Here is a 12,535-nt window from a genome sequence, read left to right as displayed (position 1 = left end):
TTTCCTGCAAACAGGAGTGTCTATGGGCCTGAAATGGGGGTCCATTAAGGTTCAAATTTCGGCCCTGTCAATTTTCTTCCAAAAAGAACTAGCTTCAGTCCCTGAAGTTCAGACGTTTGTGAAAGGGGTACTGTATATACAGCCTCCTTTTGTGCCTCCAGTGGCACCTTGGGATCTAAATGTAGTTTTTGGGTTCCAAAAGTCACATTGGTTTGAACCACTTAAATATGTGGAGTTAAAATATCTCACATGGAAAGTGGTCATGCTGTTGGCCCTGGCCTGGGCCAGGTGCGTGTCAGAATTGGCGGCTTTATCCTGTAAAAGCCCTCATCTGATTTTCCATTCAGACAGGGCAGAATTGAGGACTTGTCCTCAGTTTCTCCCTAAGGTGGTTTTCAGCGTTTCACCTGAATCAACCTATTGTGGTGCCTGCGGCTACTAGGGACTTGGAGGACTCCAAGTTGCTAGACGTTGTCAGAGCCCTGGAAATATAGGTTTCCAGGACGGCTGGAGTCAGAAAATCTGACTCGTTGTTTATTCTGTATGCACCCAACAAGCTGGGTGCTCCTGCTTCTAAGCAGACTATTGCTCGTTGGATTTGTAGTACAATTCAGCTTGCACATTCTGTGGCAGGCCTGCCACAGCCAAAATCTGTAAAAGCCCATTCCACAAGGAAGGTGGGCTCATCTTGGGCGGCTGCCCGAGGGGTCTCGGCTTTACAACTTTGCCGAGCAGCTACTTGGTCAGGAGCAAATACGTTTGTAAAATTCTACAAATTTGATACCCTGGCTGAGGAGGACCTGGAGTTCTCTCATTTGGTGCTGCAGAGTCATCCGCACTCTCCCGCCCGTTTGGGAGCTTTGGTATAATCCCCATGGTCCTTACGGAGTCCCCAGCATCCACTTAGGACGTTAGAGAAAATAAGAATTTACTTACCGATAATTCTATTTCTCGTAGTCCGTAGTGGATGCTGGGCGCCCATCCCAAGTGCGGATTGTCTGCAATACTGGTACATAGTTATTGTTACCAAAAAATCGGGTTATTGCTGTAGTGAGCCATCTTTTCTAGAGGCTCCTCTGTTATCATGCTGTTAACTGGGTTTAGATCACAAGTTATATGGTGTGATTGGTGTGGCTGGTATGAGTCTTACCCGGGATTCAAAATCCTTCCTTATTGTGTACGCTCGTCCGGGCACAGTATCCTAACTGAGGCTTGGAGGAGGGTCATAGGGGGAGGAGCCAGTGCACACCAGGTAGTTCTAAAGCTTTACTTTTGTGCCCAGTCTCCTGCGGAGCCGCTATTCCCCATGGTCCTTACGGAGTCCCCAGCATCCACTACGGACTACGAGAAATAGAATTATCGGTAAGTAAATTCTTATTTTTTTATTTTTTTTATACTGTGATCAGCTTGTGTGTCCATCGGACACACAGAGCTGATCACTGGAGCCCGGTCCCCGCTCAGCTTTCTCTGCCAGTGGCAGAGAAAGCTGGGCAAAAGGGTGCTTATCGCAGCTGCCCTGTGATCTCGCCAGCCTGAGCTGGTGTTATTATCACAGGGCACACTGCAGTATTTAAAAAAAAAAATTTTTTTAGTAAATCTGGTCAGATCGCATTTCCCATTGTAAGTATGGGGAATGCGATGTGGGTTACTAAAAAAAAAAAGTGAATTAAAGGGTTTGGAGCAGTTTTTCATGAAAACTGTTCCAAATGCCCTTTATTACATTCAGGTGATACTAAAATAATGTGAAAAGGGTGTGAAAACAGAAAACACCCTTTTTCACATTATTTTAGTAAAAACAATGTTAATAAATAGACCCCTAAGAGTATAGCCTGTTGTTATTTTACATCACCTTCAGCTACTGTACTCCCTTTCAAAGTTTATTTTTGTATTACAGGTTGAGTATCCCATATCCAAATATTCCGAAATACGGAATATTCCGAAATACGGACTTTTTTGAGGGAGAGGGAGATAGTGAAACCTTTGTTTTTTGATGGCTCAATGTACACAAACTTTGTTTAATACACAAAGTTATTAAAAATATTGTATTAAATGACCTTCAGGCTGTGTGTATAAGGTGTATATGAAACATAAATGAATTGTGTGAATGTAGACACACTTTGTTTAATGCACAAAGTTATAAAAAATATTGGCTAAAATTACCTTCAGGCTGTGTGTATAAGGTGTATATATAACATAAATGCATTCTGTGCTTAGATTTAGGTCCCATCACCATGATATCTCATTATGGTATGCAATTATTCCAAAATACGGAAAAATCCCATATCCAAAATACCTCTGGTCCCAAGCATTTTGGATAAGGGAGACTCAACCTGTATCAGCATTTCAGCTCAGGACTGCTAGGCAAAATCAGTACAGGTTGAGTATCCCATATCCAAATATTCTGAAATACGGAATATTCCGAAATACGGACTTTTTTGAGTGAGAATGAGATAGTGAAACCTTTGTTTTCTGATGGCTCAATGTACACAAACTTTGTTTAATACACAAAGTTATTAAAAATATTGTATTACATGACCTTCGGCTGTGTGTATAAGGTGTATATGAAACATAAATGAATTGTGTAAATGTACACACACTTTGTTTAATGCACAAAGACAAAGTTATTAAAAATATTAGCTAAAATGACCTTCAGGCTGTGTGTATAAGGTGTATATGAAATATAAATGCATTCTGTGCTTAGATTTAGGTCCCATCACCATGATATCTCATTATGGTATGCAATTATTCCAAAATACGGAAAAATCCCATATCCAAAATACTTCTGGTCCCGAGCATTTTGGATAAGGGATACTCAACCTGTACTACAAAGACAATATAACAGGGTCCCATGGAGTACCCGAGAGGCGCGGCGGGCCCGTATCCAGAGAGATTCAGGCCCCTTTTGTAATTGCACCTCAAAATGCAGTAATATCCGCTTGCTGTCCTATTATCTCAGAGACTAGAACACTCTTCCTGTGGTTCATCTCATTGCACCCCATAGACTACTCATCACACTGCATACTGTATTTGCCTAATGTATTTGTCGGATTGCATCCCAGAAAGTAACGATCTCACTAATGATCTCTCTGCTGTATTTCTTGTATTGCATTCTAGACCTACAGTAAGTACCACGGGAAATCCCATTCTGTTCCAGGGTTCCCTGTATCAGGCTTGAGCTTTCAACAGACTTATATTGTACCCCTTTGCCGGGTCGACACGGGTCGCTGTGCGGTGTAAAAGGAGTCGTCTGACCCGGTAATTCAACCCGGGAATAAAGAAGGGTTATTAGGGTCAGGTGCAGTGTGAACAGGTTTCATGGGGATACGTTCATGGGGATCCCAGCGTCAGAATCCCAATACCCACCAGACCGCTGATGCCCGAATACAGAAAATCTCAGTATCCAGACATTGGAATCCTGACAACCGGGATAACAAAGATAAGTATATAGGAGATGTTAGGATTAGGCTGGGAGGGGGGGTTGGGTCACGACTTTACCAGACATATGGGGGGGGGGGGGGGGTTTGGTTTAGTCTGTGGGGTAGCAAAAGTGGGGGGGTTTGGGAAGGTTTAGCACTAAGGAGGGAGGGTTCGGTATAGGCAGCGGGGTGTAGAGAGTTAATCTGAGGAATTTACCGGGGAGGTTAGGGTTAGGCTGCGGTCACGGAGGGTCAGGGTTAGGGTGGTGTGTTAGAATACATAACTCACCCCTGTCCGGAACTTCATCATCGGGATGCTGGCTTCGGTATTCTGAGTGCCCAGCTGTGATGTCACTCCCTGCAGATTCTATTAATTGTGTATTTGCCCCGTGTTTTAAATGTATTGTCATCACTGTTTTAACATAATAAATTGCCACCATTTTTACTACTCTATGAGTCTACGGGCATCCTGGCTTTTATTTTATGTACCCCTATACAGACTGCCATCAGTGTAGAGGTGGCACTGGAGGCTGGGTGAGTGGTGATCCCCACAAGAAGAGGTGAAAGACAGAAGGACACTCTAATATACGGACTCTAATATACTGTGTAGTAGGAGAGGAGGGAAGGATGTGCCAGAGGTAGAGACACTACAGGAACAGTGTAAGTGTTAGGAAAGAAATATGTCACAAAGGCCAATGTAGTGAATTGGGTGCAGAAGAGGGGTGATCAAAAGTACTGAAGAAGCGGAGAAGTCCAGGAGAATAAGTATGGAGAAGTAACTCATACTGTAGACTTTGCTGCTAGTACCATTGATCACTTTTGTGAGGGCAGTCTCTGTGGAATGTTGGGGAGTGGATGCCCAAATGCAGAGTCAACAATTTTATGACATTTAAGAAAATGGGAGATATATACAAGTTACTCAAGTAGTTTGGAGACAAAGGCGAGAAATAGAGTGCTAGCTGAATGCACCTATCAATTCAAGGGGTGCACTTGCAAACAAGCAATCAGGATGATCGTCACCATCTTTTTTTTATGTTTCTATCTGCCCCCTCGACTACATACAAAATTATATGATGCTCACAGGTGTATATACAGTATGTCTCTGTGCCAGTCTGTATCTTAAGTAAGTCCGCCCTTCCCGTCCCTATGAACCGGAAGATTAGATACATAACGTGGAGTGTATCGGGAATATTCTCGTGCAATCTGGAGGCTCCCTAACACTAAGGTTCACGGACCCGTCCCCATCCCAGCATCAGCCGACCCCCCCAAGGCATCACACTAGTGAGACGTTTAAGTGTTAAAAAGTGTTGCAGTAGTATGAAGCAGCAATGTGACACTTTTTTAAATTTTTGACGTGGGGATTTTTTTATTTTATTCTTGTTTACTTTTTCCTTACCCTGGATGTGTGGGTTAATGGAGAGGGTTGATGGATACTGGGGCCGTCTGTATTTATCGTTGACTGTCCCTGAGCCCAAAATGGGTGGATCCAGCTGTGACGCACACTTGTGTGTCAGACAGGCATGCACACTGCTTGTCATTAGTTAGTTAAGGCCATCGATGGCTCTATCATCGATGATCAAAAGTTTAAGCCCATCGATAAAAACCACTGATGGTTAGCCATTTATGGTTCAGTGTTGCCAACTGACGGCTGAGTGCTGCGCATGCCCAGACCTCAGCAATTAGACTGGCACTGCTGATGTTTTGCCAAGAACCAAAACCATTGATAGTCGATGGCCATTCCTAGCCACAGACCTTTGCAAGCTAGAGCTCCCCCACCGAGGTCATTACTTGTCTGCAGCAGCATTGTAGTCTGTGCAGTGCCTGCACTTGTCTGGAAGGGATAGTGCCTCTATCAAATCATTTTCTTTTGATTTATCTTTATGAGAAGATAAGACAAGAGAATGCTGGGAACATATCTATAACGTTTCCCTTCCTTATGCACTCTGCCCATAATTGAGAATGATTCCCCATTAACCTTCAGCTACAATGGTCTCCTCCTGACAACTGATCTCCATCACTGTACATTACCAGGGAACCATTTATCAGCATTCATATCTCCCACTATTAGTATATTATTACAGCGTCCCGAGCCATACTTTTACTGTCAGCAGAACGCTGGACATGTTAATGAGGGTTTCTGTTTGCAAATCGCCAACCATTGTAAGTATTTACTCCAGGAATCCTATCTGATAGTGATCCCAGATTGCTGCGGGGATGATGACGAGGGCATATAGCAGGGATCATGACGAGGGCATATAGCAGGATAGTATATGATATGGGGACAATGGACTGCAATAAACTTGGCACAGGCAGCTGGTATGACAGGTGCACGACAGGTCTGGTGTTTTATGTGCAGGGCACAGGCTGGTATGCATGTGGTGGCATACAGTACAATATGTTTGGTATAGTGTGCGGGAGCACTATAATCTGGGAATCGGTGAAATCCCGACCGGACCAAATTCCGGAACACCGGACCGGATCAGCTCCCTGCAGCGACCTCTGCCGCTGGGGAGCTGTGAAAGCGCGTCCCCGTCCGGGGGCGGGTCCGCGACGGGCTGTCAGTGGGGAGGGAGAAATCCTTGCCGGCTTTAGATTATAATCATTAGGCTGCTGTAGTACTTCCACACTTCTCCTCCTTCATACATGGGGGAGAAGAAATGTAAGAACACTCTTTATGGGGAGAAGCGGTATCTACACGTTATATGCACTGACACCGCTTCTCTCCATAACGAGCGTTCTTACATTTACCCCAAGGTCTATAAAACGTCAGAACCTGATTGGTCGCCTGCAGATTGCTTCAGTGTCCGGTTTGTTATCCTTTCATGATTCTCACAATTTAGAAGTTGCATAAAAACTTGTGTTTTCTCTAGAGATGAGCGGGTTCGGTTCCTCGGAATCCGAACCCGCCCGAACTTAAGGTTTTTTTACACGGGGCCGAGCGACTCGGATCTTCCCGCCTTGCTCGGTTAACCCGAGCGCGCCCGAACGTCATCATCCCGCTGTCAGATTCTCGTATTCTATCGCGAGACTCGGATTCTATATAAGGAGCCGCGCGTCGCCGCCATTTTCACACGTGCATTGAGATTGATAGGGAGAGGACGTGGCTGGCGTCCTCTCCGTTTAGACTAGAGTACTAGAGAGAGACACAAATTTTGGGGAGCATATTATTAGGAGGAGTACTACTTGCTGCTGATAGTGTGACCAGTGACCACCAGTTTAATTAATCCGTTCTCTGCCTGAAAAAAAACGATACACAGTGTGACACAGTCACATACCATATCTGTGCTCAGCCCAGTGTGCTGCATCATATGTAATACTGTATATCATTATCTGACTGTGCTGAGTGCTCACTGCTCACACAGCTTAATTGTGGGGGAGACTGGGGTGCAGTTATAGCAGGAGTACATATTTTAAGTACAGTGCACACTTTTGCTGCCAGAGTGCCACTGCCAGTGTGACTGACCAGTGACCACTGACCACCAGTATTGTGATTGTCTGCTGACCACCAGTATATTGTGATTGTCTGCCTGAAAAAGTTAAACACTCGTCGTGTGGTGTTTTTATAAACGCATTCTGCAGACAGTGTCCAGCAGGTCCGTCATTACATAATATATACCTGTCCGGCTGCAGTACTAGTGTGATATATATATATTTTAATTTTATCTCATTATCATCCAGTCTATATTAGCAGCAGACACAGTACGGTAGTCCACGGCTGTAGCTACCTCTGTGTCGGCAGTCGCTCGTCCATCCATAATTGTATACCACCTACCCGTGTTTTTTTTTCTTTTCTATCTTCTTGATACTAGTAGCTTACTTTAGGAGTCTGCAGTGCTGAGTCTGACAGACAGTGTCCAGCAGGTCCGTCATTACATAATATATACCTGTCCGGCTGCAGTACTAGTGTGATATATACATATATTTTAATTTTATCTCATTATCATCCAGTCTATATTAGCAGCAGACACAGTACGGTAGTCCACGGCTGTAGCTACCTCTGTGTCGGCAGTCGCTCGTCCATCCATAATTGTATACCACCTACCCGTGGTTTTTTTTTTCTATCTTCTTGATACTAGTAGCTTACTTTAGGAGTCTGCAGTGCTGACAGACAGTGTCCAGCAGGTCCGTCATTACATAATATATACCTGTCCGGCTGCAGTACTAGTGTGATATATATATATATATATTTTAATTTTATCTCATTATCATCCAGTCTATATTAGCAGCAGACACAGTACGGTAGTCCACGGCTGTAGCTACCTCTGTGTCGGCAGTCGCTCGTCCATCCATAATTGTATACCACCTACCCGTGGTTTTTTTTTTCTATCTTCTTGATACTAGTAGCTTACTTTAGGAGTCTGCAGTGCTGAGTCTGACAGACAGTGTCCAGCAGGTCCGTCATTACATAATATATACCTGTCCGGCTGCAGTACTAGTGTGATATATATATATATTTTAATTTTATCTCATTATCATCCAGTCTATATTAGCAGCAGACACAGTACGGTAGTCCACGGCTGTAGCTACCTCTGTGTCGGCAGTCGCTCGTCATCCATAAGTATACTAGTATCCATCCATCTCCATTGTTTACCTGAGGTGCCTTTTAGTTGTGCCTATTAAAATATGGAGAACAAAAATGTTGAGGTTCCAAAAATAGGGAAAGATCAAGATCGACTTCCACCTCGTGCTGAAGCTGCTGCCACTAGTCATGGCCGAGACGATGAAATGCCAGAAACGTCATCTGCCAAGGCCGATGCCCAATGTCATAGCACAGAGCATGTAAAATCCAAAACACCAAATATCAGTAAAAAAAGGACTCAAAAATCTAAAATAAAATTGTCGGAGGAGAAGCGTAAACTTGCCAATATGCCATTTACCACACGGAGTGGCAAGGAACGGCTGAGGCCCTGGCCTATGTTCATGGCTAGTGGTTCAGCTTCACATGAGGATGGAAGCACTCAGCCTCTCGCTAGAAAAATGAAAAGACTCAAGCTGGCAAAAGCACAGCAAAGAACTGTGCGTTCTTCGAAATCCCAAATCCACAAGGAGAGTCCAATTGTGTCGGTTGCGATGCCTGACCTTCCCAACACTGGACGTGAAGAGCATGCGCCTTCCACCATTTGCACAGCCCCTGCAAGTGCTGGAAGGAGCACCCGCAGTCCAGTTCCTGATAGTCAGATTGAAGATGTCAGTGTTGAAGTACACCAGGATGAGGAGGATATGGGTGTTGCTGGCGCTGGGGAGGAAATTGACAAGGAGGATTCTGATGGTGAGGTGGTTTGTTTAAGTCAGGCACCCGGGGAGACACCTGTTGTCCGTGGGAGGAATATGGCCATTGACATGCCTGGTGAAAATACAAAAAAAATCAGCTCTTCGGTGTGGAAGTATTTCAACAGAAATGCGGACAACATTTGTCAAGCCGTGTGTTGCCTTTGTCAAGCTGTAATAAGTAGGGGTAAGGACGTTAACCACCTCGGAACATCCTCCCTTATACGTCACCTGCAGCGCATTCATAATAAGTCAGTGACAAGTTCAAAAACTTTGGGCGACAGCGGAAGCAGTCCACTGACCAGTAAATCCCTTCCTCTTGTAACCAAGCTCACGCAAACCACCCCACCAACTCCCTCAGTGTCAATTTCCTCCTTCCCCAGGAATGCCAATAGTCCTGCAGGCCATGTCACTGGCAATTCTGACGAGTCCTCTCCTGCCTGGGATTCCTCCGATGCATCCTTGCGTGTAACACCTACTGCTGCTGGCGCTGCTGTTGTTGCTGCTGGGAGTCGATGGTCATCCCAGAGGGGAAGTCGTAAGCCCACTTTTACTACTTCCACCAAGCAATTGACTGTCCAACAGTCCTTTGCGAGGAAGATGAAATATCACAGCAGTCATCCTGTTGCAAAGCGGATAACTGAGGCCTTGACAACTATGTTGGTGTTAGACGTGCGTCCGGTATCCGCCGTTAGTTCACAGGGAACTAGACAATTTCTTGAGGTAGTGTGCTCCCGTTACCAAATACCATCTAGGTTCCACTTCTCTAGGCAGGCGATACCGAGAATGTACACGGACGTCAGAAAAAGACTCACCAGTGTCCTAAAAAATGCAGTTGTACCCAATGTCCACTTAACCACGGACATGTGGACAAGTGGAGCAGGGCAGGGTCAGGACTATATGACTGTGACAGCCCACTGGGTAGATGTATGGACTCCCGCCGCAAGAACAGCAGCGGCGGCACCAGTAGCAGCATCTCGCAAACGCCAACTCTTTCCTAGGCAGGCTACGCTTTGTATCACCGGTTTCCAGAATACGCACACAGCTGAAAACCTCTTACGGCAACTGAGGAAGATCATCGCGGAATGGCTTACCCCAATTGGACTCTCCTGTGGATTTGTGGCATCGGACAACGCCAGCAATATTGTGTGTGCATTAAATATGGGCAAATTCCAGCACGTCCCATGTTTTGCACATACCTTGAATTTGGTGGTGCAGAATTATTTAAAAAACGAGAGGGGCGTGCAAGAGATGCTGTCGGTGGCCAGAAGAATTGCGGGACACTTTCGGCGTACAGGCACCACGTACAGAAGACTGGAGCACCACCAAAAACGCCTGAACCTGCCCTGCCATCATCTGAAGCAAGAAGTGGTAACGAGGTGGAATTCAACCCTATATATGCTTCAGAGGTTGGAGGAGCAGCAAAAGGCCATTCAAGCCTATACAATTGAGCACGATATAGGAGGTGGAATGCACCTGTCTCAAGCGCAGTGGAGAATGATTTCAACGTTGTGCAAGGTTCTGCTGCCCTTTGAACTTGCCACACGTGAAGTCAGTTCAGACACTGCCAGCCTGAGTCAGGTCATTCCCCTCATCAGGCTTTTGCAGAAGAAGCTGGAGACATTGAAGGAGGAGCTAACACAGAGCGATTCCGCTAGGCATGTGGGACTTGTGGATGGAGCCCTTAATTCGCTTAACAAGGATTCACGGGTGGTCAATCTGTTGAAATCAGAGCACTACATTTTGGCCACCGTGCTCGATCCTAGATTTAAAACCTACCTTGGATCTCTCTTTCCGGCACACACAAGTCTGCTGGGGTTCAAAGACCTGCTGGTGAGAAAATTGTCAAGTCAAGCGGAACGCGACCTGTCAACATCTCCTCCTTCACATTCTCCCGCAACTGGCGGTGCGAGGAAAAGGCTCAGAATTCCGAGCCCACCCGCTGGCGGTGATGCAGGGCAGTCTGGAGCGACTGCTGATGCTGACATCTGGTCCGGACTGAAGGACCTGCCAACGATTACGGACATGTCGTCTACTGGCACTGCATATGATTCTCTCCCCATTGAAAGAATGGTGGAGGATTATATGAGTGACCGCATCCAAGTAGGCACGTCAGACAGTCCGTACTTATACTGGCAGGAAAAAGAGGCAATTTGGAGGCCCTTGCACAAACTGGCTTTATTCTACCTAAGTTGCCCTCCCACAAGTGTGTACTCCAAAAGAGTGTTTAGTGCCGCCGCTCACCTTGTCAGCAATCGGCGTACGAGGTTACTTCCAGAAAATGTGGAGAAGATGATGTTCATTAAAATGAATTATAATCAATTCCTCCGTGGAGACATTGACCAGCAGCAATTGCCTCCACAAAGTACACAGGGAGCTGAGATGGTGGATTCCAGTGGGGACGAATTGATAATCTGTGAGGAGGGGGATGTACACGGTGATATATCGGAGGATGATGATGAGGTGGACATCTTGCCTCTGTAGAGCCAGTTTGTGCAAGGAGAGATTAATGGCTTCGTTTTTGGTGGGGGTCCAAACCAACCCGTCATTTCAGTCACAGTCGTGTGGCAGACCCTGTCACTGAAATGATGGGTTGGTTAAAGTGTGCATGTCCTGTTTATACAACATAAGGGTGGGTGGGAGGGCCCAAGGACAATTCCATCTTGCACCTCTTTTTTCTTTCATTTTTCTTTGCGTCATGTGCTGTTTGGGGAGTATTTTTTTGAAGGGCCATCCTGCGTGACACTGCAGTGCCACTCCTAGATGGGCCAGGTGTTTGTGTCGGCCACTAGGGTCGCTTATCTTACTCACACAGCTACCTCATTGCGCCTCTTTTTTTCTTTGCGTCATGTGCTGTTTGGGGAGTGTTTTTTGGAAGGGCCATCCTGCGTGACACTGCAGTGCCACTCCTAGATGGGCCAGGTGTTTGTGTCGGCCACTAGAGTCGCTTATCTTACTCACACAGCTACCTCATTGCGCCTCTTTTTTTCTTTGCGTCATGTGCTGTTTGGGGAGTGTTTTTTGGAAGGGCCATCCTGCGTGACACTGCAGTGCCACTCCTAGATGGGCCAGGTGTTTGTGTCGGCCACTAGGGTCGCTTAGCTTACTCACACAGCTACCTCATTGCGCCTCTTTTTTTCTTTGCGTCATGTGCTGTTTGGGGAGTGTTTTTTGGAAGGGCCATCCTGCGTGACACTGCAGTGCCACTCCTAGATGGGCCAGGTGTTTGTGTCGACCACTAGGGTCGCTTAGCTTAGTCATCCAGCGACCTCGGTGCAAATTTTAGGACTAAAAATAATATTGTGAGGTGTGAGGTGTTCAGAATAGACTGAAAATGAGTGGAAATTATGGTTTTTGAGGTTAATAATACTTTGGGATCAAAATGACCCCCAAATTCTATGATTTAAGCTGTTTTTTAGTGTTTTTTGAAAAAAACACCCGAATCCAAAACACACCCGAATCCGACAAAAAAAATTCGGTGAGGTTTTGCCAAAACGCGGTCGAACCCAAAACACGGCCGCGGAACCGAACCCAAAACCAAAACACAAAACCCGAAAAATTTCAAGTGCACATCTCTAGTTTTCTCATAAAGCTAAATTTTTGGGGTGAAATATTTATTGTTTAAAAACAAACAAACAACTTTTAGTAACTGACATTTAATTGATGTGTTTGAGATAAACTCCCCACCAGTGCCATATTATCCGCAAAGCTGACTAGGCTGAAGCCTAAAGGCCCCAGAGGGACCAGGGGCCCATCACTTTATTTCTGCTGAGGCACTGTTACCTGCACCCTAGGGTCCCAATGGTGAAAGGCACTTTGCACTCTGTGCCTTAACAAGGCACGCTCGTAGT

Source organism: Pseudophryne corroboree, chromosome 8, assembly GCF_028390025.1.
Source record: "Pseudophryne corroboree isolate aPseCor3 chromosome 8, aPseCor3.hap2, whole genome shotgun sequence".
NCBI classification, from domain to species: domain Eukaryota; kingdom Metazoa; phylum Chordata; class Amphibia; order Anura; family Myobatrachidae; genus Pseudophryne; species Pseudophryne corroboree.
This window is presented reverse-complemented; position numbering follows the sequence as displayed.